This window comes from Melospiza melodia, chromosome 4, assembly GCF_035770615.1.
Source record: "Melospiza melodia melodia isolate bMelMel2 chromosome 4, bMelMel2.pri, whole genome shotgun sequence".
Lineage (NCBI taxonomy): Eukaryota > Metazoa > Chordata > Aves > Passeriformes > Passerellidae > Melospiza > Melospiza melodia.
The window spans coordinates 8,182,022-8,209,958 of record NC_086197.1 but is presented as its reverse complement, the minus strand read 5'-3'; the positions used below and the strand labels follow the sequence as shown (position 1 = coordinate 8,209,958).

The following is a 27,937-nucleotide window of genomic DNA, read 5'->3' as shown; positions in this document are numbered from 1 at the left end:
TTTACTGTGATGTGGCTAGATCTCTGGCACAGGTGGGAGCTGAAAGAGGAGTGCCCTGAAATGAGATGGGTCCTGCTCATTGTAACCTCCCCAAAGGCTGCTCTGGGCTTTTCCTGATCACCTTGGAGCATGAGGGACTCAGCCTCAGCAGCCAGGCCTGACCTCCAGGAGGAACAAGGGTGCTCTGAGCACCTTTAATGTAGCTCTAAAAGGAGATATATAAAGCATCAGATATTGGAGACCAGTGATGGACTGATCTGCCATTTCCATCCTCCAACATCTTGATGACTCTTTCCCTGATGTGACCAAAACCCACTGGTGTGGCACTTCCATGCCATTCACACAGGACAGGGCTCAGGCACAAACTGCCTTCCAGCACCTCCCCTGTGCTTTGAATCTCATTATATGGAATTGCTCCTAGGGCTGTTGGGAGAATACAAACAGACCATTATGCCAATCATTGCTCACAGCTCCTGCCATATGGGTGGCACTCAGTTCATACCTGCTCACCAGGATTAGGAACTCAGGTAGAATCACTTTTTGATTTTATTCATAGTCACCATTTCAGGACCTAGCTGTAACCAGCTGCTCTGTAGGACCTGTGAAATTTATGCCCCACATCCTCAAAACTCCCCAGAGCCCCGTCCCATACCTATTAAGATTTATGACCCAGGAATTCCACATGTTGTGCTACATACCCAGCATGAGCACAATAATTTTACAGTGTGCATTCACTGAGGTGAGTTTTGGTGCTGAGAAATATCCATTCTTTTTTAGCATCCACCTTGAAAACTGACAGCAGCAATCAGCAGCATCACTCATGTGCTGCCTCTTCTGAAGAATATATACAAATGGACCCAGAATAGAAAGTGCACTGTCAGTCTCCTCTATGGACAAGATTTGTTGAATATGGTGAGGGCATAAAGAGAGTTGCCTCTGTCCCTTCACCTCTCTTTACTCTGCATTCTGCACTCTGAGAAATTATGTCATCTGTTAATAAAGATAATTCCATCATTAAGGAATTGCCTTAAGGCACCAGGTCAGGTTCTGCAGTATTTCATCTCCGGGAAAAATACCAGTGTAAATGGATGTGGAAATGGTCTTATATTTCACAGGAAGAGAAGGAAAAAAAATTAAACCTGAGCAGAATATATGTGGTTTTCTTCTGGTTTTAGCTCCTAGAGAAGCATGACTGAATTTTAGACATTTTCAATTGGTGGATCCAAAATTACTGCAAGATTATTGGAATTACCGAAGCCTGAAGTGAGCTATGGATCAGGGTCAATTTGGTAGCCAATACACTGAAACTGGAACAATTTATCTTGGCTCCCATTAGAGGAAAGTGTGAACTCAGAGATCCACAGAAGTGATGGTTCTTTCATGCTGTGTTAATTGCAAAACACCTAATGGTTCACCAGTGGAAATCCGTAACACATTGTAGGAGTGAATGTGTCTACAGAGAGGTTTTGCTTTGACACTCACAGTAAAAAATGAAGTCAGTGAGTTAAGGGGGACGAAAACCTTCTCAGTGTCCATGTATTTGAATTCAGAACTCTTTATGTTTTCATAAAGACAACTATTTTTCAAGACAACACCACTGCATTTTTAATAGAAAAAATACCATATTTTATGGCAGTAGCAGAGAAAGGATACAAATTTGTTTGTGCTTCGTATCTGATGCCTTCAAATCAGTGTTGGGCTCTGTCCTAGGCTATTCCCCAAGTCAAAACAAACCACTGCCTTCCACTGTTCCTGGGCATGACCAATTCACCCTGACCCATGGGACTGAGCCTACTTGGCCTTTCATAGTCAAGAATTTTCTACCAAGCCTGTCAGGATTCTTTCAGTAGTCAGCAGAGATGGACATCCCTCTTGAAGGCAACTCATACCTGTGTAAGACAGATGACTGGAAGACAGAATATTAATTTGTCTTTGGAGGTATTTCTCCCACTCTATACTCAATATAGAGAGCCAAGAGGATGGGTTTAATTTAGTCACCTGAATTCCAAGGAGATGAAGTTAGATTAGGTGAATCCCACATTTAATCTTTGTCAGGATTTTCATTTCCTGCAGATAGTTCCATTATCTGTCAGATAATGGAGGTTGAATCTAGAGATGAAAGTTTTCTTTCAGTGGGACTTGTATGAATGAGCTTTTCACAATTATTTTAGCCAGAAATATGTTTCTCCTTTGTTTATTGTTCTAGAAAAAAATATAGGTCCCACAATAGAAGATCTACACCATTTCCATGCATTTTTTTTTCAGCTCATTATTTCAGCCTTTTTCTTTTTAACACAATACTCTCTAGCTGGTTACTGTGAGGAAATCCTTATTAGCCAAGAGGTAATCAAAAGCTTGGAGATATGGCTTAGACAATGAGCTATATATCATCTGATCCACAAAAATTATCTTTGACAACTCTAAAATAACTTCACTGTCTGTAGTCCTCAGTGGGGGAAAATTTTAAGGAGAAATTTTCTGAGGGTGCTCTTAGTCATAAAAGAGCTGTGGTTGGTAAAGCTAAATAAGCCTAAGTAATTTCCTGAAATTACAATGAGCATCTGCACTCAAGTTTAATTACAGAAAACAAGATTTTTGACAAAGTTTTAAGCCACCTTGTCACATTTCTTTTGTGTTACTTGGAAAAAAAATAAAGGTTTGTGGCATTTTGTTCTTCATTGAAGTGCGTCACTGAGGTCAAGGAAAAGAGTTCCTTTCTGGTGAGAGACAGCTGCTGTGCAGGCTGGAGCTGGGAGAGTAATGGACCAGGAACAGGAAAAGCTGGCAGTCAGCATGGACTGCAGGGCTGGGGGATGCTGGGAGCCACCTCTTCCCACCACCAGACCACTCTGTAGCTGTCAGCTGGGGAAGGATGATGGGCTGGTGCTGCATCTTTTGGGTCCTGCCTGCTCCTTTGTCCAATGTCTGTTGCAGACATCCATTATGAAAAATCCTTTCTTTAGAATTTTTCTTCCTGAGAAGCTGGGAGGCCTCGGGAACAAAATGTAAACAATGATTATCTGCTGCTGTGGAATGCAACAGGCGCATCTGTGATTGGCCCATGTTCGTTCTTTCTAATTAATGGGCAATCACAGTCAGCTGGCTCGGATAGATAGCTGAGCCACAAACCTTTCTTATCATTCCTTCCTATTCTATTCTTAGCTAGCCTTCTGAGGAAATCCTTTCTTCTATTCTTTTAGTATAGTTTTAATATAATATGTATCATAAAATAATAAATCAAGCCTTCTGAAACATGGAGTCAGATCCTCATCTCTTCCCTCATCCTAAGACCCCTGTGAACACCATCACAAATGTCTCTCAAATGCATTCTCAAGTGTCTGAAAAAATGAGAGCAAAATTTCATTCATTCATTCAAATTCATTGACACTGATGTCTCAGGGAAAACACTCTGTGTGAGAATGGGTGCAGCCAGCACAACAAATTTTCCAGAGGTGGGAAGGAGGAGGTTTAGAGCACAACATAATCTTGGGCCTGTGAGACATCATAGCTGCTTGTTTCTGTGATGCCAGTGCTTCAAAGAGGGAGAGGGAAGAAATTGCAAAAGAATTTTTTGCTTGCTTGCCCTCCTCACACTTGGAGAGGGATTTAGGATTGCTGAAGATACAATTTCTCCTTCATCTTTTGTTGTTTCCAAATAATGGGTATTGCTCTTCTGTTCCTCATTTTAGTGTTGTGTTTGGAGTACACTGTTCACAGGTTACTTCTTGTCAGTGTGTGTATGGAAAGAAAGGATAATTTTGGAGGAAATAAATCTCCTTTCTCTAGAATTTGTTTTCTTCCAAAAACAAGTCTGAGCAACAAAGCACTTGTTCTGGCAGGGTACTGCCAGTCCTTTAATTTTCTGTGCATTTCTGTGCTGATAGAGAAAGGATTACTGCTTGCAGGGATTGGGGATTATGCAGATATTTTAACCCTTGTTCCTCAGCAGTCTAATTCCAAACAATGTAGAATGAGATATATCCCTTCATGACTTTGTACATCCCTTACAATGTTGACTGTCTTCAGGTGATGTAAATATACATGTGCACATTGATATTTACACAGGTGTAAAACCTGCAGAATCAGACCCAAAAGCAGGCAGGTTTGATGGCACTGCTCATTCTTGGGCTGCAGCACAGAGCTAAAGTTGTTGCTGTGTTTTCACTCTCTGGGAATTGACATCAGAGAGCCACTGTTTGTAGGGGTGAGAAACAAAATGTCCTCCTTTTTTCTTGGGTTTCTTATTCCTCACCCTCACCCTGTCCTGGCACAGGACAGCAGCAGCTATCCAGGCTCTCTTTGCAGCTGGTGTGTTGTGTGCAGTGATTACACAGCTGTAACTAAGCTTCAGGAGTGAAAGCCAAGTGGGTGTCAAGAAGGCCAGAAAGAGGAGGATGGGTCTGCATGGTTGAACTTTATCCTTTTCTCTCTCAAATATTGGGATGATCTCTTCCTTATAATAGAAGAATGAGAAGGAAAACTTCTCAAAAACATGCAAACAGCTTTTGCTGTTTCTTCCAACCTGATAGCTTTACAGGTGCCACAGGTAGAGGTGAAACACACAACAGTGAAGTTGCAGGATTTTTATTTGAAACCTTGTCTTGCATGTCTCCCTCTTTCCAAGAAGAGATTCTAACTCATTCTGAGCTTACCTGCTCATGCACAAATAAATGTATGACATGAGAAAGACTGAGGGTGGATTTGAATGACTAATGCTTTGGGAAGTGTGAACACTGCTCTGCTTCTCACAGACACTAGAAAGCTGGCACCCTGCAGCCTTCCTAACATGACTCACGGTGCAGTGTGAAAAGAAAGGTTTTATACAGGTTCACCCATTTGAATCAAGGTGTTCAAGCAGTAAATTAGCTGCTGCACACACCAGTTCCTGATGGAACTAAGGAGCTGACATCCCTCTGTTAGCTGGTACCCTGACACGCTCTCCCAGTGGCTGCTGAAGCACAGAGGGTGAGTGCCCGCCCTCAGTCAGGGGGCAAACAGAGGCAAATCTAACACGGGGAGTAATCCTGCACCTCTTGAAATACATGAGAATAAAAAGGTGACAGCAAAATTGTAGAAGGTGAAACTCTGCTGCCAACTCAAGGCTGTAACAAAAAGCCATTTGGCCCTTTTGAGTGTGTTCAAAGACTTGTCAAGTCCCACAAAAAGGTCTTTTGTTTCCACACCCAATCTAGCATTTATTTTGCCAAGCAATACATCAAGACATGGACCTTTCACAGGCAATTTCTGTGGTCAGTGGCTAATCTTCTGTTGCTGATAACTGAGGTGAGCATCAAATTCAGCAGAGATGCCCAAGGTGGGCAGTGAAATAACAGTAACTACTGCAAAGGCAGGTTATGGGTGAGATGAGGCAACATAATTACTGCATTGGGAATTAACCTTACAGGTATGAATAGGAAACCTGTAATCATTAAAGAATTAGACTGGATCCAATATGCATCAGTACATAGGAATTTGTAAAGAATTTCATTACAGACAAACCTTCCATAATTAATAAAATATTCTGATTGAAGTCTAAAAATCTGGAGGTGAAATGTTTACTAAGTCCACTGGAAGTCTCTTTTAGATTTGAGCTGTTTATCTATCTCATGCTGGGTGGTTTGGTGTAATTCAGAAAGGATGAACTTTCTTCTCTCTATTCAGCCTCCAATTGCACTCTCCTGAGGCCTCCCCAGACCACTCACACCTGCCTCTGTCTCTGCAGAAGTTCTCAGCAGTAGCTATTTGTGTGAGAGTTCCTACTATGAACCAAATGGATGGGGCAGTGAAGCGGTGATAAACAAGATTAGCTCCACCATATGGCATCAGACACATTACTCCAATAAACCAAATTAATACGCTGACTGTGAGACTCTTGCAGTCATAACTCCATCTCTGGAAGGCCTCTGTGTTTGTGGACAGCTCAGCACTATGGCAGCTGGTTGAGTTGGCTGACTCCATCCTGCTCTCTATGCTGTCAGTGCAGACTGTCCTTGCAAAGCATTCAGATATCTGTCTGCAGCCTAAGAGTTTTGCTGGCAAGAAGGATGCACAGGAAAACTGAATAATTAATAAGAAAAGCATCCACAAATATGCTGGCTGGGTATCAAAAATGGGTCTACCCCCAAAATTTAAAATACTTTCCTCAAGTGAAAAAAAAGGTTTTGTCTGAAATATTCTGGCAGTGCCTTTTGGGAAGTGGCTCCTTAATTCTTCTTGGTACATTTCTCCTCTGCAAAAAATCTCTTTAGAGCTAACTGACTCCTGTGAGGGATTATAAACTCATTCTCTTGAGGATTGTGCATTATGGGAGCTGATGGTCAGCAATGCAGTCAACTGAAAGTAAAGACATAGAGAAGGAAGGTACCTGCATTCAGACACTATCAATCATAACTGCCAGAAAGAATTTTTGCATTCAAAATATTTGGGGTTGATGGGGAATTTTTTTTGGAGGTGATATCAAAGTTACCTATCTAGATCAGATGTGTATTGTAAAGAGGTTCTCTTAAAAAGTCAGTTTTGCAAGGAGAAAAAGTTGTGCTGGGGTTTTTCTGGGTTGAAAGACAATGAGTCATCACCAAAGGTAGTCTTAAGCTGTCCAAGTGTTTGACATGAAAAACATTCTGACACCTGCTCAGAAAAACATGAATTTAATACATGAGATGCTAAATTAGTCTGCTAAAAAGCTGCTTAATTCTACTGGAGCACAGGCGGTAATCTAGTCCAAGGATAGATTCACAAGCATTTGATAAAAAATATTGGTAGAGATAGGTAAGAGACTCAAAGGAGATCCACCACCATGGTAAAACTCAGCTTGTTAGGCACTGGGAGTGAGGGAAGCCAGAGCCACTCAACACAGGCACTGCTCCAATATTCAACAGTTCATAATTTTGAAAAGCAAGTATATGGCCTTCTATTCACCCAGAAAACTTGCAGAGGAACCAGGATGGAGCTAGAAGCTGTGTGAGCTGTACAGGGAGAATGTTAAGGGCACAGACACCAAACAAATCAGCCTTCAGATTCCCTGCTGTATTGAGGGTGGCCCATTCTTCCTCCAGGTGTGCAGCTGGTCCCAGTGTCCTGGGTATTGTGCATGCTGGGGTGAAGAGTTCATAACCACCAAATATTTCTCAACAGTGCTGTTAACATGAGCAGTTGGATCACGCAGGTTTTTATACCAGAGTATTAGACATATTGCAGAGCAGGAAAAGGAATAAATTATAACTTTTCTGAAGTTTCTGAGACGTGAAATCATGCATTATGAATTCTCCATAGATCTGTCACTACGAGCTTTCTGTTTTATTTCTAGCTGCAACACTTAGTTTCTGTGAGAAATGAATGAATATGTTAGCCAAGAATTTCCAAAGCAATGAGTCAGTTAAGACTGGCAAAGGAGAGAGGATGGGGAGCAATAGCTCCTTCCCCATTAGTATCACCTGGCTCAGAGCGCCTACCCCAAGCTGCATGATTGGTTAGAAATGCCAGCACACACATTGCTCCCCACCTTCCTCTCCTCCTGATCTATGGTCCAGACACATCCATCTGACAGGTTTCCATTTTTAAGTTCCCTAGTCAATTAATTGGCACATTCCTTTAGACCTCTCAGCTCTGGCATGCAAAGATGACTGTTATTTTTAGAAATCTGAACTGCTGTTTTTCATGAGTAGAAAACTCACATTTTAAGAAAAACTGTCACAGTTGTTTTGTCTTTAAAGGAAATGCACCACCGAGGAGCTAAAGGCTAAGTGTTTTGCAGTTTTGTGTTTGCACTGCATGGGTTAGCTGCAGAGTGGTTGGAGGCTGTGACATTTGATAGGAAATTGGTAGGCATATTCAAAACAAGATGAGAGATCAGGACACTCCCTTATCAACCTGGCAGAGAGGCCTTTCCTGGTGATATGCTCAGAATTATCAGGCAAGTCCATATTTCTTTATCTTCTTCCTCCCTGACTTTGAGTTCCATCTCAGGGAAAATAATTAATATTTACCAACAACATCTTTTAGCGATTTGCTTCTTAGGATTAAGGAGATTTGCTAACCCAAAACCTCTGATGTACTCAGACACCAACTGTGCATAAAAAGAGTTATTCATTCCCCAAGCATGTCAGTCTGGCACCTTTCACCAGTGCTACACACACAGAGAAGAGAAAAGTGGAATTACACAAGACAAAGGGCCAAATAGAAATTGCCCTTTCTTTCTCAAAATATTATCTTTTTAAGCATTACACCTGTTATTATTCCTAGCTTAATGAACAGGGAAAGGCAACAGATGGGGCTTTGAAAACTGAAAAAAGGAGTGAAAAATGTGGGTCACTTAATGCTTCTCTGAGTTTGTATCTAATCCTAACTCCAGTGGAGAAGCTGAACTCCTAACTGAACCATCCCAAACAGAGCTGAACTGGAGTAAAACTGGATCTCTACAGCTTCCCACTGTATCTGCAGCTCTGCTACCAAACTGGATGCTGAGTACAGCCCTGGAGGAAGCCTACAGGTATTCCTTAAGTTATAAGATAGATAGAAAGGATTTACAGAGGGTTCTTCCTACAGATTCTGCTGGGAATCATTTACTCAAGGCAACCATTCCTCCAAATATGTTTAAATTATGCTTCATTTAAGTTAGTTCTGCAACATCAACAGAGCAATGTAGGACAGAGCTGGGGTTTATGACTCCCATTTTAACAGCATGGCATGGCAGGAGCTAAAAAGTGTTTCATCTCACACCCAGTCCTGTCAAAAGTTCCCTGCTGATGGAGTGAGGTGTTGCAGGGAAGGTTTGGTCCTGACTGAGAGCACCGGATCTGGAAATCAGCAGGCAGCTGCAAAACATGGAATCTGCATGAGTATTTCTACATCAATTTCCTCTCAGGCAAGAAATTACAAATTTAGAAGCGCCCAGGTTTATACCTATATGCCATAAAGCTGTGCAGCATGAAGATACCTGAGCAAGTGCTGAACAAACAAGCTGTATTGTGGAGCTCCACTGTGACTAATTAACATCTAGAAGTTGCTATATTAGTCCGGGCAAACTGCCATGCAAAGCTACTCCACTGCTTTTTGCATCCAAGCAAATTACATTAGAGCTACCTAAGGCAGCTGGAATGCAATGCACTTTCAGAGATGGAGGAACCTTACTCCCACAAATTATTAGAGATGCAAGGCTCCCAAAAGCCTAAGTCATCCCTGAATTCTATTTTAAAGCAGGAATAAGCCTAAGGGAGCAAGGCACTTCGGGAAATTGGTCTCTACATAATCTTTATTTACTAAATTCTCTCTGTATTATCCATTAGAATTCTTTTAACAACTTGTCTGATTTAGATAAATATTGTTTGTGCTTAAGTAGTATGAAAAATAAAACAAAAAACATAAATCCAGAGAAAGATGATTCCTTCATTTTAAAGGTTACTTGTATCATTAGTAACTGATTAATATTTTTTCATCTAACATTCCTTCCAGGAATGAACACTGTTTTTAACACACTCCTGAGCCAAGGTCCTACTGTGCTACCCTAGTTTCTAACATTGTTTATAAGTTATTCCTCCTAAGCTGTATCTGAACAAGCAGCAAAGAAATTACCCCCTGTAATGGACTGAAGAAGGTGATATTTATTGGTTTTAAAACTTCAGCAATTGCAGGTTTCATGAGCACTCCTGAAGAAATGTTTATCCTTAAAATAGCTGAGACAATGCAAGTTGTTCGATGGATCCTTGTGTGGGAGTATGTTAAGAAGAATTGTTCACTGAAGCTTACAAATATGATGAGCTGTTTTAATAAAACAGGAGAAACAGGAACTAATGGAGGAGAAGGAATCTGCCTGTCTCCCCTCCGTCAAGACACTGCCAACCAAAATTAGCAACTCCTATTTCAAATCCCACTGTTTCAATGAAAGGATTAATCCATACCCATTCCCAGCTGTGTGAGACTGTCTCAATCTGTGGGACTGATCAGAGCCTGGGAGCAATTCCCAGCACCCATTCAGGACACGAGGACTCTGCTGGAGCAGCAAGCAAAGGTGCTGCAGGTAACCAGCCGCTGGTTTCTGAGAAATGAAGCTGTAGCTGCTGGGAGCTGATCCAAACCTTTCACTTAATTTGATAAAAGCTTTCCAGCATTATTGCTATCGCTTACAGTTTCTGTTGCTATAATGTTGCTTTCAAGTGCCTGGCTTATATGTCCCAGTATTTTTCAAAGAATAGTGATGGATATATTTATTCATTCATTTGATAAATAAATATCTTGCTTGCTGGAGCTGACATATGTTGCTTTGTATGTAATAAATTACAAAAAGACACAGCAGATATCAGTGGCATCTAGGTAAGGCACATTTCAAACATATTTTTCATACTCAGAAGAGGAGAGAAAAAAAAAAGTTTTTAGTCTTTCCTACTATAAATCTGTCTTAGAATGAGTTGAATCCTACTCCCAGCATAAACAGCCTACCTATCTTGGGTAGCATGGTTTTTTTTCTGCTTCAGGCTTTCCAACACAGTAAGTCATTGAAACCACCACAGTGCCTTTGAAACCAGTGTTAGGGCTGTTTCCTAAGTCATTGAGGTAGGAAACATAGTCATGGACCCTGCTTTCAGCATGATAAGGGCTGTAAATAGATGCTTACAAGGATACAGTATAAAGTATAGGGCAGGAATCAGTGGATGGACAGAATGCAGAGTAGCAAGGGATTCTGTTAATTAATGGTGGAATTTTATCACAGCGCGTAAAAAGTGTAACTACAGCCAGCCTACGTGTGCATCATGGCAGAGTGCTGTTTTAAGAAGGATCAGAAAATGGCATTGCAGATATTCAAATACTGCACTCCTCCAAGCATTAAGGGGTTCAACCTACCCACCCTGCTCACTCAGGTCTCTGAGAGCACCAAAGTGAAAGGAGGAACCCCACTCACTTTTTCTGGCTTGTACCCCCTGGATGGAGATTTCAAGACCCAGCCTCAAAAAGCCCAGGTACATTTTGCTTGCCCTCAGCATTTTTGTGCCTTTTAAAGCAATATATGCAACAATAGCATCACATCAGTTTGGAAAAAAAAAACAGACAAGCTTCACAATGTTTCTGTGCCCTACAACAGATCTCATTTTTCAATTAGATCAGTCTAATAAAACTCTCTAAACATTATTTCTTTGGCAACATTATTTCTTTGGCATGCGTAGTCTAGATTAGTTACAGCACCACTGGTATTACTTAACATTAGGTATTACTAAACTGCTGTTCATAAAAGATGTTTATGAGCCCTGAAACAAATCATCTGAGTGTTTTTAAGGAAATATTTTATTTTTCTATTTACTCCAAAGAGCAGATTGATACACAAGTTGCAAGGGTTGATTTATATTATTTCACTTCTGATAAATAAAGTATTATTTGTGCTCTAAATTACCTCATTTGTCATTTAATATGGGTATTTTCCAAGCATTTTATTTTATGGCTCATGTAAGCAGTAAAAGAAATGCCAATACCTGTTTTTTTTCCTATATTTGCTTGACTTAAAGAATAGTAGGGGACCTCTAATATTTTCAAGGGTCACTATTTTCACTACTGCTATTGGTTACTATTTCTAATTAATTTCTCCTGAAGTTTATAATTTGGGAGTGTTATGAGGGTTTTGGGGTTTTGTTTGCTTTAAGAAACTTGCTTGCAAGCTATCATTTTTTTTTTACCTATAAACTGCAGTTGCAGCTAAATCTTCAAGACGACACCAATTTATTTATCTTAGGTAAAAAGAAGCATTAAGATGATGCCTGACAGCAGCAGGACACAGCTGAAGTAGAGTATCATGATAAATATCTGGCTGAACAGCAGCAAATCTTGTGCTGTGCTTCCTCTTGGTGAGCAATTTGGAGAAACTGATGCCTACCCTAAAAGGCCATGGTCCAAGATTTCAGATGGTGTAAAGGGACATTGTCACAAAATTCAGTGGAGTGGTTAAGACTGTCCAAGAAGATGGAATTTTAATATCGGATTTTTTTTTTTTTTCTATCCTTAGGTTTTCTTAGGCCCTAAGAGGTCATTTCCTGGTAACACCTCAGTAAATGTCGAACTCTGGGGTATTTGCCTGAGGATGCGCCTCAGCTGCAGTGTTTGTTCCTGGGGCACAGGCTGGTGTGCAACAAGCAGGGTGTTCTGTAGCAGGGAATACAGCCCTTCCCTGCAGCCAGATGAGTAAACACAGCCCCTTTCCTGCTGCCTGGGTCTGAACAGGAGTTTACAGATCCATGGGCATCGTCATCATGGCTTGAATGGTTGTGAATAACAGCATTCCTTTCCCACCCAAAGGCAAACTGAGTGTGGAGGGAATGCACTTTTTCCTGTAATCCACAGAAATCTATAATAAGATTTAATGTTTAAAACAACAGGTTTTGAGCTCTTATATAATTGGAAAATGAATGTAATTTCTGTGGATAAGAGTTCTGCTTGTAAACTGTTTTTTAAGCACCTGGTTATCACCACAATATCACTGACTTTCCATACCTGGTGATTTGTGTTTCCATACCATACACCAAGCCTAAATGCAGCTTTTAGGGCTGAATGTGAAATTAGCCATTCTAAATATGTTTTGAATTACCCTGGACAATTGTTAGGTCAATATGAAGGGTTCTAATGCTCAAAAACCTAAATCAAGCTAAATTTTCTTCTAGTGTGACTTCACTGAGTTCTGCTGCAAAGAACTCCCCAAAGTGTCACATTGTTGGTAATATGAGAAAATAAATTGTTTCTGAATCAAAAGTGTTTTCAGCAATCATTGGATTAGGCACTAATTGAAGCTCCAGCAGATAATAAAACATGACTACAAACTATTGCTTCAGCTTTATCTTTCAAAAAATCAAAGTCAAAATGCAGTTCCTTCTAAACAAATAAAGTATTTATAGCAAAATATACTCCCTAATGAATAAAATGTACAGTCAGCCACAACCTCAAACATGTGCCAGACTCCATTCACTTTTTTTCAAGGAAATCCATGGGCTGCTTATAAACATGCAGAACCAAAATATTTAGGTTATCACTTGAAAGGGTCTCTCCGCTGAGATTAGGCCAGGAAAGTTTAAAGCCTAGAGGTTGTTCTACAAATATCTCTGTATGTGTCTATAAATATTCCAGCATTTCCTGTAATTAGTGATGCTTGATATTCCCTCTTTCAGGATCTTTTATTAGTGCCTCATAGCTTTGCTAAACATCTTGATTAAGGGTTTTTCCCTGCTAGGGCTATCCAGGCAGAGTCAGAAATAATTTGTTTAAATCAAAACAGCTAAGCCTGTACTGAGAATACTGCTGTTCAACACAAGGGAGGAAAAAAAACCATGAAGAACATATTTTTTAGAAAGATTAGATAGTTCTAGAATGTTTTGTGGAGTGTTTTGAAATTTGGTTTCTTCTACTCAGTGTATATAAGAAAATCAACAAGGAGATTAGCAAATTACAAGTCTCAGGGGAAAAAAAACAACAGTTCATGGATGATTAAGAGAGATTATTTTGAGCCTAGCAACTGAAATTAGCAGTAGCACTCTCTCCTGAGCATATTTCAGTCCCAGCAAGGATAATTTGCGCTTCAGTGTCCCACCCATCATTTCCCACAAAGCAAACAAATATGACTTAAAGGCTTCGTAGCTCTTTGGCCAGTCAGTTTAGTCTTTACTCTTCCTTGAGACTTCCCTCTTTTTTTACATTCTCACATATCTGAACCCAACTGAAGGCTGTTATTGGACCACAGGCCTATCCAGTACTGACCTACTCCCACACTTCCTTCCCCTTCCTGGTCTTAGGCCAGTCTTTTTTCCTGAACCCCTGCTATGATTGTCTTCTTCCCTACTGCTCTAAGATCTTTCTTTATTGTACTTTTATGTTATATCTTATTCCATTTTATCTGCAGCCCTAAACCATCCTATCTATGCATATTCCAGATTCCAGATTCTCATGCTGCCCCCATGTATACCAACAAATGTACTTGCAACAATTTTCCGAACTGTCCCACTCCCTGAACCTCCATCCCTTCATGGTACTCTGTTCATTTTACATATCCTCCCAGTCCCAGCATCCACTTAGAGACAATGTGTTCCAGTCTCTCCTCCACATGCCCAGACACACCAGAATTTTTTACCTAATATGTGCATCTGGATTTTGTTTTGTTTGTAATTTTCCTCCTTTATTCTGCCTGAGTCCAAAAAGGATTATTGATGATGTGGAAGACTTCAGCTTTCTGACTAATATTTAGCAAGACTGTAGGCAACTGCTCTTATCAGCAGAGATGATGGGTAAATGTAACACCAGCTGGTATAACCAGGCCTACCACAGTCACAGAATTGTGTGTGTGTACGTGTAAACACCCATGCATGTACACATGCAAACAAATACCCTGCTGTGTGCATGCAAATGTTTCCTTCACACTACTTGCAGCAGAAGAAGCTTTATCTGTCTAGAAGGATGCAGCTGCCACTTGCCCTGGATTTGTTGATACACCAGAACTCTCTGGCATTGCTCCACTGACACAGTGAATCACAAATGCTGGCTGTACCACTCTACAGCTGCTTTCTATCATCTGAGATGCACCACACAGAAAGCTTATACCACTAGATCTAGATCTGGTCTTATCTTTATTTTCAGATGCTTGCAATCCTGATTACTCTGTCCTTTTCCCTGCTTATCCTTATGTAAATGGTCTTTACATTTTAGATGATGAAACAGATTTGCGCTGCGATTCTTCGCTTTAAAAAGTGAAGCTCGTCCAAGAAAAGTTTCCTTGGAACATGCCCAGGTGAAGTTATCCTACCCTAAAAAATATTATGAAACATTTTCAGATCAGTATTTTGCTATTAAGAAAAGGCCTTTTCATCTGGAAAGTTGTAGGAGGAATTAACAGCAAGTTCAGAAGAGTTGGATATGAAAACCAAGATGCAGTAAATGTCATCTAGGTTTGAGGACTGAATGATGGCCCTCAGGTCAATTTACACCTACCTTATAAAAAATGTGGGATTTATAACAGATATCTAAATGGAATCTGTACAGTTATTTACTTTGATACTGAGAGATTCGTGGTGTCCCCCAGGACTTTGGTCATAGGTTGGACTCGATGATCTCAGAGGTCTTTTCCAACCTAATTGATTCTGTGATTCTGTGACTTTCAGGTCCTCTTCTGCCAAGCTTTTTTCCACTGAAGAGGCCACCCTCATACACCTGTGCATGAGGGTGCTCCTCCCCAGGGGCAGGACTTCACAATTCCCTTTGTTGAACCTCATGGCATTCCTGTTGACCTATTTCTCCATCCTGTTGAGGCCATTCTTGATGGCAGCATGACCCTCTAGTGTGACAGCCACTCCTCCCAGTTTGGTGTCACCAGCAAACCAGCTGAGGCTACCGTCTGCCCCATCATCCAGAGGTTTAGCAGGACTGGATCCACTACTGGTCACTGAGGAACTCTGCTAGGCACTGTCTCCAGCTAGATTTGTGGATCACCACCCCCCTAGACCCAGAAATTCAGCCAGTTTTCAATCCACCTCCCTGTCTGCTCCCCCAATCTGTACATCAGAAGCTTCTCTGTGAGGGTCTAATGGGAGACATCATCAAAGGTGTCACTGAAGCCCAGACAGACAATCCCCTCTGCCTCCCTCTCATCCAAGAGCTAGTCACTTCACCACAGAGGCTGGGCAAGCATGACTTCATCTTCACTGTACCTGGAAATTATTTCCAGGATTAGCTGTGATCCTAAAACCTAAATTCAGAAAAGATCCCAGGAAGATAAAAGCTGTGCAAATTAACTTTGAACAAAAACATAAGTGCAAAGTTCTGTCCACATTCCCATTAATTCATAACAGTTCAGAGAGAGACGTGTAATTTGAGCAGTCATCCAATTCAAATATCTGCAGGAAAAGGCAATTCCAAAACATCCTGCAGGTAAAAATATGGGAATTTTTAGAACTAATTAGTACTAAGCATAAATTACAAAGGTAACTGAAGGGGGATAGGTCAACTTAGTGTTTATAGTCTTTTCATCCCACATTGTATACATTCCAATTCTTCTCTTTTCCACTGGAATAAGTGCTGTGAAAACATAATGAAAGACATCAGGCAGCATTATAAAGGTGGCTGCAACTTAACAAGCTACAGTCCAGTTTTACCATAAAATGTTGGGTCTGGTGTTTAAATAGGTTTTTGTTACTTATTGAGCTGCAGAAATTTTGCCCAAACATCCTGTTGTAAGGAGGAAATCTCTAGAGCTGAATATGACAGTCTTCCTAGGCCTTGTGGCTTCTAAAATGCCAGCTTTGTTAAAACAACCAGGTGGGTTATGCTGTTTAGCTGTGGCTTGAAGCCATGAGAGAGGCTCCCAGGGTCTGAGAGTCTGGAGCAGTCAGCAAAAAAGGCACTTTCAGGTTCCAGTGGGTTTGCAGCAACTGAGGCTTTCTGCAGTTCAGTCTAAAAGCCTAGCTCCATTCAAGTATCTTCAGGGCTTCCAGGGTCCTTGAAAGCCTTTTCAAGAGCTGTGAGCTTCAGTAGTCTTTGCGGACACTGCGAGAAATTTGATGTGTTTGATCATTTTACAGCTCTCACTGCAGCTGTGGAACTGACAAAAACATCCAGCAGACAGCTTGCAGGCTTAGTCCCAACCTGCACCTAGCTAAGCCCTAAACAAGAAAGAAAAGAAAAGAAGTGAAAGAAAGAAGAAAGTTACTTCTGAAGGAGAACTTCCCTGGCTGCAGCACTCACTGGGTTTTGGAACCCGATGGAGACGGTCTTTAACCCAGCAGCCTGGAATCCATCAATGGAGACAGAGACACCTCAAAACAAGCTCCATTTCTTTGTGAATAGGCATTGATCCCCACGCCCAAGGCAAGGTTTGGGATAAGGGTTCTGCTGAGATCAGCTTTAGCTGAGTTAAAGGCTTCTCCCAGCTGTTTATTTCCATCTCAGCCACCTCTTAGTGCTCCCATGTGCAGCGAACAACCCTCAGAAGGAGGAGTTCAGAGATCCCTTTCCTGATGGCACTGAAAATTCCTCACACATGACAGCTCTAAGGTCCTCTCTCTCAGCAAATGGGGGCATTTGAGCCTGAACAGACTTTGTACTTCGTCTGAACACAATCAATTTATTGGGAAACCAGAAACACTCCTTGCTCCTTATTCCTATATGTGGGTACGTGAGAACTGCTGCTACACTGGGCTGGGTTAGATGTCTGTGCTCTGCTTGTTACCCCAGGTGATGGGCAGCCACAAGATTCAGGGATCTTCCCAGCACTGTCAGTGTTTCACTGTTTTTCCATATACTGAATACCACAAATACATGGACTTGACAGGCCCTTGCAGCAGGAAGTTATCAATGTCTTCAATCATCCACTAGTTTAAGAACTTGGGCTCTTAAGATGAATGTCTTTGTCATATGTATCACAGCACTGGATAGTTTTACATCCAGGCACATGTGACATTTTGGAAATTAACTTGTGGATGGTCTAAATCTTACTGGAAGTCTTTGGGGTTTGTTTTCCCAAATGCTTCAGTCGTATTTAAATATGCTCTAGACTTCTAAATCGCGTTGGCACGTCTAAAAATTTTGCTGAGAAGATCTGTGAAATATATGATGTGTATTTAAAAATGGCAATGTGAAAGTTTGCTGAAGCTATAAATCTGTCCAAGTTTCAGAAGCTAAGAACATTGTTATTGACTAGCTAGGCAGAATAAGATTTAAATGCCAACTTTCCTCCAAAAAAACACAAGACACCTTCAAATCCAGCTATTTACAATTAATTCCACATAAATTCTGTTAAGAATAAAGCTGGAAAGGAGACAAATCCTATATATAGGTCACTGTTTGCTTGCAGCTGTTTTCAAAATGAGAATGCTGGTTTTCACATGTAGGATTGAAAGTGAACAAATATATTGATCACAGGACTGCAGCATATCCAGAAGAATATGCTGATTTCCCCTGTGGAGAGGAGTTAGCTAGTACTGCAGAATTCCTCCTCTTAGCCTAAAGATATGACAAATCTCTTCTTGGCAGCAATACTGTTAACCATCAAATGAATCCATTGCTCAAGGAGATTACTTGGATTCAGAGAAGTCCCTGAAGGAGTCATGCAGCTTGAAGGCAGATGCTTGCAGCTTCACAGCTCAGAGAAAAAAGCTGATATTGGTCAGTCCCCACAAACAGGGTGTACAGTGTTTATTTATGGAACAGCCAGATATTTCTGTATCTCCACCCTTACTACTAACAACACACTCAACCCATATAGGCACTAATGGTCTAAGAAAACACTTCATGGTGCACGGAGAATTGAGCACAGTTATCTTAGCAGAGATCTCAGAAGGTCATAAATACAAACCAGGGTTCATAAAATAGAATTTAAATCCTCCAAACAGTAATAACATTTCTTTTTCAATATCATAATAATAATTTCCTTGGCCTTGCAGAGCATTTTGCTTCTCTTTGTTTTGTGCCCTAGGATTTTCATTTTCTAACCCCACCCTTCCTATTCTCCTACCCTGGTGTGTAATGCTCTACATTCAATCTGGTTTAGTTCCTTTTAACTATGTGGGAAGTCTGTAGAATTCCTTAATTTAATTGCTTTGCTGATGCAGCAGCCCAGGAATAATGGACCTTTGCTTAGTTGAGCTGAGAGGTGCTGTCTAGTTCCATCAGTCAGTCAGTTCCCATTCTCCTCCTGCTTGTATCAGGCACTTTTCAGCATAATCTCATTGCTTTGACTTTTTTTTTTTCTGCTTTACACAGATGCAAATTACTATTACTCAAGGGGGAAAAAAAGGAAAAAAAAACCAAACCCACAACCCTAGCAAATTACTTATTTGTCCTACATGAAAGAGGTTTTCAGGGAAACAATCCATCACCACAAATGTTACAATATTTATGTATCACAAAAACCCAAACAAACACGAACAAAAAACTTTTTAGAACACTGAAATATTTTGTTTTGACATTTCCACAATAGCACATTATATTCTGGGAGACAACACGTAAAGAAATAGGTGCTATTACAAACCCAAAGCAGGTTTTCTCAGTTTTTGCATACACCTCAGATACTGGAGGTGTATGCATTGTCCACATCCAAACTGCTTCTTACCTGGCCTGGAGCACAGATGGGACCTCTCTGAATCTCTGCTTACATCACTCAAGAGCCTGAAAGTCATTTGAGTCTTTGCTACTTAGGTAAACATGCTCTCAGTTGCAAGATAAGATCTCTTTGGCACAAAATGGCATCTCAGTCCCTTTATTCAATCTAAGGTTTTTTCAATATTTCTTTAATCTTATTTTTTTAGAGAGTGACTTACCCATCCAACTCTTTGCACAGTTCTAATTAGGACTAGCTACAGGGAAGCCAGAGGGCAGAGAGAAGTATGTTAAGTAAATTCAGTGAAGATATCCCTGGTTGACACTGACATAAGTGAGAAGAAAATCAGGCACACTGAACTTAACACTTCTGTCATTTGCAAATACATATTTAAAAAATAAACTGCAAATAGGTAGATCCCCTCTTTTAGTAACTCAGAAAATCACTGAGCTTTGCAAATTTGCACAACCTGTGGTTCTGTCCCAAACAGGATCATGCTATTTGGGATTGTTTTTCCATGGCCTTCACTTTTGATTGATTCCTTCTAGGAGGTGACATGCTACACACATGCAGAGAGAACATCCTCTGACAATTGCCCTGTTTCTGGTTGAATTACCATCATGTTTACCCTCATCCTTGCATTAATCTCTAATAAATGTTAAATCCTGATGGGCTTGAAACCCTGGATAAAATATCAAGTGCAACAATGTTTGCTTGATCTTTTATATTCAATGCTTATTCCAAAAAGCATTGCTGTTTTTTTTTTCTCTTTCTTATATTATTTCAATTGTTTTCAAATAAATCAGTAGGTATAAGGGTATAAAATGTGCACATAGAGCTTTCCTAAATGAAGCTTTTACATTAGTCTTAAAGTATCTGTTTCTCTGCAGAACCCATCATGTACACAGATGATTTATAGGACATTCATGACTTTATAAAGATTTATATGTGAACTATATGTGAACCATCTCTTAAAAACAATGTAACAAAAAGGATTATAAATCAAATTCTCAAATCCTGAGCAACTCACTTCCACTGCCTTGGCCTGGTAACCACAAGAGAGATTCTTCCCTGTACCCAGTTGCTGCTCAGGGCAGGAAAAGAGAGAAGTCACAGCCCTCTGCCTGAATTGATTGCTCAGCATGAGCTAACACCAGCAGACTCTTAAACCAGCTAAAAGCATGGCACTGCACTGTGCCCATCTCTTACCTCCAAACTGTGAGGTCAGGAAGAACCCCGTGTATCTATGCCAGCTGAAAACTGGCCACGATGTGGGAATTCTTTGTAGGTCAGCAAGAATCCAAGCCCACCTGGGCCCTGCATGCAGAGCTTCATGAGTCAGTGTTCACTTCAGCACCTGTGTTTGTGGTAACCTCTGCCCTCTGGGCAGCAGCCTGTTCCACAGGGGGTGTCAGTCCCTGTAAAACCACATGAAATTTAACAAGGGTTAGTGCTGGGTTCTGCTCCTGGGACAGGGAAACCCTGGTTGTGTGGACAGACAGGGGAATCAGCAGGGCAAGGGAGGGGATTGTCCCACCCTGCTCTGTGCTGTGGTGCCCTCACCTCAAAGCCAGTGTGCTGTTTTGGGCACCACAACGTAAAAACTACACTGAGCTATAGAGAGTGCCCAAAGGAGGACCACTGAAATGGTAAAGGGTTGGTAAGGGAATCTTTATGAGGAGTGGCTTAGATCAGCCAGGTTAATTTCACAGGCATTTGCTGCTTCTTCTTCCTTCTTCAATTTCCTTGTAGATTTCTTGCACACTCCTCTGCTTAACAGTTTGCAAGCTTTGGCTAGAATAACAATAATTAATGGGTATAAAAACAAAAAGAGGCATAGTTCTCTTGTAGTTCAAAAACATAACCAATAGGTAATTGAGGGCAGAGCTGTGGTTTAACCCTAGTTACAACTAAGTACCATGCAGCCACTGTTCTCGACTGGCTCCACAGTTGGAAGGGGAGGAAAATTTTTAAAAGAGGTAAAATTCATTAATTTAGATAAAAGTTATTTGAAAATTGAAGTAGTCAAATCTATTAGTTATTATAATGATAATGAGATTTGTAGTTGAGAGAAGAACAAGCGATCCACAATACAATTACTTACCAGGATCCAATCAATGCTCAGCCTACCCAGGAGCAGCAATTGTCATTTCCTGGCCAACCCCCAGTTTCTGTACTGAGTATGATGTTTTATGGCATGGAGCATCCCTCTGGCCAGTTCCAGTCTCTGCCCTGGTCATGCTCCTGTCCTGTTCCTTATACATCTGCTCACTGGCAGAGCATGCAAAAATGAAAACCCCTTGATTTAGCACAATCGAGCAACAGCTAAAACAGTGTGTTATCAACATCATTTTCACACTACATCCAAAACACTGCACTGGAAAGCTACTAAGAAAAGAATTAACTGTTCTCCAGATGAAACCAGGACAGGTAAAGGCACTGCATCAAAACACGGCACTGGAAAGTGAAGCAGTTCAGCCCTCCCAAGAACCATATGGATGTTCACACAAGGTAGCAAAGTCAGATTTCAGGAAGGAGGGGGATGAATACATTTACTTTGTTCTTATCTCTATTATGGCTTGTTCTGCATCAACAATAATCCCTCATTGCCTTTTTATTCCAGATGCAATAAACTTTTTTTTTTAATGGGAGATTAGTACCTCAACTTTGCTTCTGCATTTCATCAGCCAGAGCAGCTGTTCATTATTTTGTGTATTTCAAAGCAGCAGAGATTATCACTAAAACAGACATCAAAACTTGTGGTGGGGTGAGTAATCCTTTTAGCTGTGGGAAAACAGATTCGTTTGCTCTCTTAAAATGTTGTAAAATGTTCAAATATTTCCTTGACAAATGTGCTGTTTTCATTGTGTTCTCTGTCACTGCAGTTTAGTGCACAGGCCGTAGTTGCTGCCCTTCTGCTGGTCTGGGAGGTGTTAGAGGCTTGCAAGAAAACCCAGGTGCTGGTTTGAAGAGAAGTCAAGACTCCTGCTATTGAAAACATTGCACTAGGATTCCAAAATCCAGATTTTATTCCTGTCTTCATGTGTTACTTTGCATGAAGGTCCAGCTACTTGTGACTCAGTGATCTGAGGTCTTTTACAAGCTAAATGATTATATAGTTTAAATATATTGAGGAATTAAAGGAATTTGGGTGAATCTAAAGTTTGTTCCATATGTCTCCAAAACAAGATAACAGATTTATTTAAGAGTTAGCTGGAAACTTTCACTTGAAAATCAGCATCTTTTACTTGTTGAAATACCACAACCTCTCAATATAAGAAAGCTAATTAGATGAGCATGAAGAAAACTGGGTTTGAAATCTGTTCATCTGTTCATTTCCAGGGAAGTGTTTATATACTGAGACAGTTATTTGTCTTTCTGCCCACAATAATAAAGAACATAAATTAATAAAAATGCAATTTGCCATCAGATGTGGCCAGAGAGTGAAAGCAAAGCCCTACTCCATAAATGTTTTCTGAAGTTAAGTGTCTGGTGTGTATTTGTTTCAGTATTCAGTGAGGTCACAGATCCCCAAAGGAAAGGGGTCTCTTCATTTCCAATTCATGAAATCTGAAAGTGCAGTTGAAAATACTTGCTTAGAAATGGTATTGATTGGAGAGAATCTTCTTGCTTTCCAACCTTATGATCATCCAATTAAGGGTAAGAACTGTGTTCACTGTTACAGCAGAAGCCCTGTTGCCTGCTCGTGCTGTGCTGCCTGCATATGTGTATAAAAAGAGAAAGATAATTTCTACCCTGCTCATTTTCTAAAGACTAAGATGAGCTAAAAACAGCTGTTACACTGAGAAAATAAGGGCAAAGCAGGCTGATAAAGATAGACACCTTGTGAGATGTTCAATTGTGCATACATATGGGCACCTAAAGTGCACAAGCCTGAATAAAAACGAGGATGTAAAAGTACCTCAAGCTAGAAGACTTGAAAATTTTGATGGGACATGCACTTAGGGATCTAAACCATTATGGAGATCTGGTCCAACACTAGTTTTGTGACAAATGTAGTGGTTTGACAGGAAATAGGTTTCTTGGGATGCTGTAGTCAAACCAATGAGTGCTCAGATTTTAATATTGGCACCTGGTTTGGCCACTGAGGCACTGGATCCGCCTCTGAGAACACAGGGTTAAAACCACTGTGCCAATGTCAAACCATGACACAGAACAAAGATTGTGTTACCCATATCACATCAAGCATCTTTCCCACAGGACTATCAAGCACAATATTTTGTTCAAGGGTGTTATGAAAGTGTCATGGACAAAAGGGAAAAATAAATTCTCGCTACAATGAAAATCCTCACTATTGGAATATGAATCCAAATATTACCAGTTAGATTGTGCCTGGGCCAGTCTGACCCTCGCTGCTGGGCCAAAGGCAGCAACTGCGGTGTGTCACCCCAGAGACACCTTGGCTTGCTGGAGATTGCAGCTGGGCACTGAACAAGTCCAGGCTTGTTAGGAACCCCGTTTACGTCAGGAGGAATGGCTTCAGGCGATGGTGAAGAGAAAAAGGAAGGATTATGCTGGAGGGTTTAATGTCCAGAGGTTTATTCCATGGTTACAGAGGTCTGAACGTGAGCAACTGCTCCAACAGAACACAGACCGCATGCTCTGATCACCTTTTAAGCTCAGGGACAGGGGGAGGGGAGGTACAGGTGAGCCACCAACCAGGTGAGAGGGGCAGGGTCTCAGGGGAAGATGACACCCAGACAGGCCAATGACCCCTGGGCCTGAGGGGCATCCTTTGAACTTGACCAACCACGCGACGCCTTGCTGGAATGTTAAGCCTGATTGACAGGACTCACTCAGCATGGGGGCAAGGGGGAAGGGAGAGAGGTACAGGCACACCTGGGGAAGTGACCTGGAAGTCTAAAATGGGACATTACAGCACCACAACACCTCACTGATCACTTTCCTGAGTCAGAAAGTCTTAAAGAATGTACTCAGAAAACTTGGCAACATTCTCATGAGCTTTTCTAGCTCTCAGAAGCTTGGGATCAGAAGTACTCTGGTGGGTTTCCACCTCTCAGTTCCCTTATCCCTGTCCCTAATCTGCCAGCAGAGGGACAGAAACAACACATGGGAGCACCCAGCCCTGCTGGCAGCGCGGTGTAATGAGCTGAAATCAGCTGAGTTTAACACACATCTCTCTATTTTTCTTCTCCTGGTTATAGAGAGAGGCTGCTGAGTTTGCAGGTGTCCTCCTTGCAGGCCAGCTTTTGGCTGGAAGATAAGCACGACTTCCCTGCTGGACTTTTGTTCCAGCATAACTGACCTTCAAAGGACAGGGAATCTCATCACATGGAGCACTACAAGTCAGACTGGGGAAGGTATCACCTGGACAAAGTAGCCTTGGGGGCTGCCTGTCTTCCTGTCTTTTCATTCTTTGAGGTCATAAATCAAATTCAGACTTCTGCACTTGTCTCTGAATAATATATTAGGACTGGTTTTAAAACATTTTAAGCGTTTCTGTTCATGAGGGGGTTGAAATTTGGCCAATGTAAATTATGAAATCTCCAAAAATATTATTTCCTCTTTCATCTTATTCCTTTATCTCTGAGCAGATTTCATGGCACAGTTCTTTTCAGAGTTCTTTAATTTACTTTCCATGAGAAGAATGCATCCTTCCATTCAGTGCATCCTCTGGGTTCAGTGTACGCTGAAAAGTCCAGTCTGTCCAAGCACACAATTTATTTCTCACCATGGTAAGGTATTTGTTTATTTAAATGCAATTTAAATTTCTGTCTCCTTTTTGGAGTCACCAGATTAGCTTTATCTGAAAAAATGGTGAGCTTGCAATGAAGTATTAGTAGCTATCCTGTAGTTAATATAATTTTGTCAATGCAGGAACTGACAGGAATGCTTCTCTTCCAATATCATTCTTATTTCCTCTTTTTTTAAGTTTATTTTTAAAAATCACTAATTCAGAATCTCATGTCTGAATAATCCCTGGTACACAGGATGTTAATTCAAAAATAAAACAAATTGAACTTCTTTTGTCCATTTATTGGTTGGCTTGTTGCATAACAAGAAAACTGATAAGTTTAATTACTTTTATGAAAATGAAAGGGGACTGTTATAATTTTGCTGAAGTGTTAATAGTAGTGCCACTTTAAACTAAACTAAAGCATGCCACAGGCTAAGTGACATGCTTGGTAGGAAGCATATCAAGCATTAGAAGAAAATTCATATTTATTAGGGCAACATTAACATTTTATGGTACAGAGATTGATTACCCCACCCTCATTTGTTTGTTTCTCACCTGCCATGCAGTTTTCCTTTAGGCTTTTGCATAATTCCCTATTTCCCAACAGCAATAATAATTATTTGATTCAATGATAGATTATGTAGTGTGTATGTAATCAAGAGCTGGTAGCAATTAAATTCAAATTTAAAGACTTTTAAAAGAATGTTTACATGGTAGATTGACAATTACATGGATTAAATGTCATGGGTCTCATCCCTGAGGAGAGAGAGGGGGATTTTTGTTTGTGTTTTAATTCTGTAAGGAATTCACAATCATTCATATCATGCACATTTTATGGATGAGTTATTAATCAAGCTTCTCCTTTGTTAGTACCACAAATTTCTTTTGCCCTCATTAACACTGCTGTCCAGGTGCAATTTGAGAAGTAATTTTGCCTAGGGTATACTCCCACAGAAATGTAACTTACTTGTGTAATTCAATTAATTGGCTTAAGGGTTACTTCTGACATCACACCATTAGAAGTTGGAGGGAAATTCACCCCAGAGACTTCTCTGGGAACATCATGCTCCTCCACCACAGGTCTAATTTACACAACAGGTCAAGGGAAAGGGAAATCCACACCATCACATTGCATCCTAAAATAAATTTGAAGGCCATTTTGGATTTGGGTCATGGGTAAGCAGTTGGGCTTTTAACTGTCTCTGAACATTTTTAATGGCACAACTATTCTTAGTCACTGCACAATTTAATTTAGTGCTTGGGGAACTTAAGGTTGAAAGATACAGATGCAGCCATTGTCTTTTTGTTGTGTTTGAAGTCAATGATCTAGTTAAACTTTAGGTATATCCCCATCAAGTCAACTGGCATGACTTCATTGATTTTGACCAAAGACAAGACAGTTTATATAGCTGAAGATGAAGCCAGGAGTTGGGCCTTAGACAGAAAGAGATGGGTAAGATCCTTTCTCCTTTCCTTGCCTGAGATTTTTTTTTTAACAACATCCCAAAACCGAAGCAAAAGCATCTGCTCATTCCATCACTAAGAGAACAAGAGAGGTTAATTTTTATATTTGCGTAATGGTTCTAACTTGTAGAGAGGTGTGTGACCGTGTTCACAGGGATCTTAGGATGAGGGAAGAGACGTAGATCTGACTCCATGTTTCAGAAGGCTTGATTTATTATTTTATGATATATATTACATTAAAACTATACTAAAAGAATAGAAGAAAAGGTTTCACCAGAAGGCTAGCTAAGCTAAGACTAGAATAGGAAAGAATGATAACAAAGGCAGCTGTCTTGGACTCTGTCTGAGCCAGCTGGCTGTGATTGGCCATTAATTACAAACATCCAACATGGCCCAATCACAGATCCACCTGTTGCATTCCACAGCAGCAGATAATCATTGTTTACATTTTGCTCCTGAGGCCTCTCAGCTTCTCAGGAGGAAAAATCCTAAGGAAAGGATTTTTCATAAAAGATATCTGCGACAGAGGTGCACAAGGATTCCTCTTGACTAAGCTCAAGGGTGAGTCATATCTGCAGGATAAGGTGAAAATCAACTGTCTGAACAAAAAATTCTGTTGTATTCTGACAGGCTTCTAGATGCAGCTCCAGAGAGCTGTGGGCCTTTGACAATTCCTATGTATCGCAGATAGGCAGGTAGCTCAGATGCTCTGAGGTATCTGAAAGGTCACTCCATGCCTGCCTTTAGGTGACTGACACCCCAGGTGCCTACATTCAGAACATTTATCTAATCTCCCCTCCCAATTTAAGGAGGTCATGAAATCAAAATAGCTCATGAAGTCAAGGAAGTGAGTCCTCCCATCATTAAGTTCTGCAAATAGTCAGAAAAGCACCACTTAGGATCTCATCTCCTCCCTATAAACAGGCTGCACAGTCAGGTGTAGCCATCCGTGCTGAAAGTACTGAAAGCTCCCACTCTTCCAGGCTGGGATGCTGCTGACTGCAAGTATAGCAAAAACAGCCTCTGGTAGCACAGTTCATCTTAGGAGTGAAGGATCTGATGCAGGGTCACTCTGGTGAGTGCTTAGAAAAATGACACTTCTGGCTTTGGAATAAAACTCAGGAAATAAGAGTTTAGGTGCTGGCTTTTTCAGACGCTTCCTATGAAACCTCTTGCATAGAATAGGGGATTATTCATACACAAAGCTCTAAAGTCAAAAGTGTCAAGAAGCAATTTTACAGATAAAGTTGTGTGCTGGTTCTTGAACACAGTAGTTTTTCTGTTGAGGCCATCCGGAACAGCTGCCATTAGCCATAAATGAAGCAGGGGAAAGGAAAAAGTAGAAATATGTTGCAATTTGAACTAATAGAGTTTGTAATCCCAGACTAAGTCAAATTGGTGTGGCCTCCACATTCCAGCAGTAGGATCAGAAAAAGGTCTTAAGATAAGGTGAAGGAGTACAGTAGCCTCCTCCTTATCTTCTTTGTTGATTAGATATCATTATTAAGTTGCCTGATTTGATTTAAACACAATAGTTCCTGTCTGCAGGCAGAAATAGGAACCAAAAAACTTCTGAGGTCACTTTGGAGCTTATTGTCTGCAGGATGTTTTGTGGCTGTATTTCCACTTTCCTTTCATACTAAAAATATTTGGGTAATTGAGTCTCCTTGGAATGTCATCTTGCCCAATTAATTTTTGGGTAA

At 40.7% G+C, this 27,937-nt stretch overlaps 1 long non-coding RNA gene across 2 annotated transcripts in view; it reads right to left on the bottom strand.

Annotated features, from left to right (window-relative positions):
* Positions 1-27,937, bottom strand: part of LOC134417051 (uncharacterized) — a 111,732-nt gene that overhangs the window by 69,338 nt on the left and 14,457 nt on the right. For both annotated transcript variants that reach the window (XR_010027491.1, XR_010027490.1), the window contains exon 2: positions 20,261-20,469. This is a non-coding gene — a long non-coding RNA (uncharacterized LOC134417051). The remainder of the gene's footprint in view (positions 1-20,260; positions 20,470-27,937) is intronic.